We start from the raw sequence: 2663 nt of genomic DNA on the forward strand, positions 1-2663 counted from the left end.
CTCTCTCTCTCTCTCTCTCTCTTTCTGAGACAGGGTCTCTCTGTGTAGCCCTGGCTGTCCTGGAACACACTCTGTAGACCAGGCTGGCTTCGAACTCAGAAATCTGCCTGCCTCTGCCTCTGCCTCTGGAGTGCTGGGATTAAAGGCATGTGCCACCATGCCCGGCCTTTATTATGTCTTAAAATGAATCCTGGTATGATCTTTTATGTTGACCCACACTGTAATTGTTTAGATTATGAGGTCCCATGTATTCCTCATAAAAGAACCTTGTTGAGTTATTACTCCCAAATAACATTGCCTTCTGTGTAGTTTGAGCATAGAAGATGCTAAGAAGTCCCTTTCACCAATGCAAGCAAGTATGAGCTGAAACCAACTGAAAGGCCACATTTTTGATATGCCTTAGGGTAGTGGTTATCAACCTAATGCTGCAATTCTTTAATACATTTCCTCCTGCTGAAGTGACCCCAAACCATAAAGTTATTTTCATTGCTACTTCATAACCAAAATTTTTCTATCATAATGAATCGTAATGTAAAAATCTTATGTGCGGGATATCTAATATATGATCCCCTAAGGAGTCCCAGCCTACATGGTGAGAACAGTTGTCTTAGAGGGAAGGCTGAGGCTGTCCCTCTGCATATGGCAGACTTCTGCAGACAAGTAGGAGAGACTGATGAAGACAATGGAATGCCAGGTACACATTACTCTACAGGATCCAGTGACAATAGGCAGGGAATCACATTTTGCCAAGGACCTATACTTGAATCTCAGTAAGGATAGATATGAGACATAGCAGCACTGGAGGATAATCTCAGGACACTTTCATGAGATTTGCTCTAGATTCCCCTTTTTCTTATGATAGGAAAAAATATAAAAAAACCCTAGCTAATTCCTGCAGAAGAGTGAGAAGATATGACCATTTAACATACCAGGCCCCATTTCTAAAGAAAGTGTTCATATCTGAGTAACTGAAGTCATAGACTACACTATTTACTTTACTGAATGGAAATACTTAATTGCAACTCCTTACCATAAAAGTGAAAAAAGTGCAGAGAAGCCCATGTTGAAGGCCAGGGCAAAGGGACATCAAGAAACTGAATGACTTCATTTAGTTCTAAGCAAGGCATAAGCTCACCACCACCCCAAAGGGAAGAACCCCAAAAAGCTTTGTACCTCCTATCATGTTTAACTAACCAGTAAGGAAAGTCAGGGATTGTGGAGGCAGAAACAAGTGGCCTCACAGACCCAACACCCAGAGCCAAACCAAATAGTGTATAGCCTGATACACAAAAAGCCACAAAACCTTTGGAATGCTGTATTCAATTGTACCCTGCTCGTTGCAATAGGTTTTATAGTGACATTCCTTGCTTTGTTTGTTTGTATATTGAATGGTCTTCAATTTTGCCTGTCTGGTTAGGGTTTAAGTTTCATGAACCTGATTTTTATCATTTTATCTCTTTAATTTCTGAATTTAGCGTTGGCTTCTGGTGCTTCTTTTTATATTTCCTTTCTTCTACTGGGTATTCATGATTTAAATTTTCTGATCAATTAATGTGAATGTTTGTTTAGTCCTGACCCTTGATCTTAATCTAAACAATAAATGATTATACTTTTCTCTAAATTTGCTCCATAAGGGATTCTCTTAGCATTGTCAGAGTGCATCATCAAGGAATCATAAACTTATATAGTATAAAAAAGAAAAGTTTAGCATTCCCTGTCAAGAATAGAAGAGGTGCTCACCCAAAAGCATACATACAGTAAAAGGGCAACCATATGGTTTTTTTTTTTTTTTTGCATCTGTTCACTGTTTCCATATTCTATAGAACCGAGTATCCCAGACTTTGAAAGATACATACTAAATATTATTATTCTTATGTTAATCTTATTTTGATTTTTGATCATGTGTGTATATGTATGTATATGTGATATAAAAGGCAGCCATGAAAGGAAAATAGAAGTCTTCAGAAACTGGAGGGAGGGGGCAGAGTACTAATAGAGGACATGTGACCTGAGAGTGGAATGAGGCCTTCTAGGGAGGAAAGAGGCAGATGAGGGGACTTGGATGGATGAGATGAACAGAGCAAAACCCAGATGTCCCTCAACAGAGGAATGGATACAGAAAATATGGTACATTTATACAATGGAGTACTACTCAGCTATTAAAAACAATGAATTTATGAAATCCTTAGGTAAATGAATGGATCTGGAGGATATCATGCTGAGTGAGGTAACCCAATCATAAAAGAACTCACTTGATATGCACTCACTGATAAGAGGATATTAGCCTAGAAACTTAGAATACCCAAGATACAATTTTCAAAACACATGAAACTCAAGAAGAAGGAAGACCAAAGTGTGGATACTTCGTCCCTCCTTAGAATGGAAAACAAAATATCCATGTAAAGAGTTACAAAGACAAAGTTTGGAGCTGAGACAGGAGGAAGGACCATGCAGAGAATGCCTCATTCTGGGATCCATACCATAACCAACCACCAAACGCAGACACTATTGCATATGTCAGCGAGATTTTGCTGACGTGACCCTGATATAGCTGTCTCTTGTGAAGCTATGCCAGTGCCTGGCAAATACAGAAGTGGATGCTCACAGTCAGCTATTGGATGGAACACAGGGTCCCCAATGGAGGAGCTAAAGAAAGTACCCAA

The 2663-nt window shown here is 39.3% G+C and overlaps 1 pseudogene; it reads left to right on the forward strand.

The window, feature by feature from the left end:
- The first annotated feature begins 1682 nt into the window (after positions 1 to 1682).
- LOC115063247 lies at positions 1683 to 1793 on the forward strand (annotated as a pseudogene).
- Positions 1794 to 2663: the final 870 nt, after the last annotated feature.

This window comes from Mus pahari, chromosome X (genome assembly GCF_900095145.1).
Source record: "Mus pahari chromosome X, PAHARI_EIJ_v1.1, whole genome shotgun sequence".
NCBI lineage: Eukaryota > Metazoa > Chordata > Mammalia > Rodentia > Muridae > Mus > Mus pahari.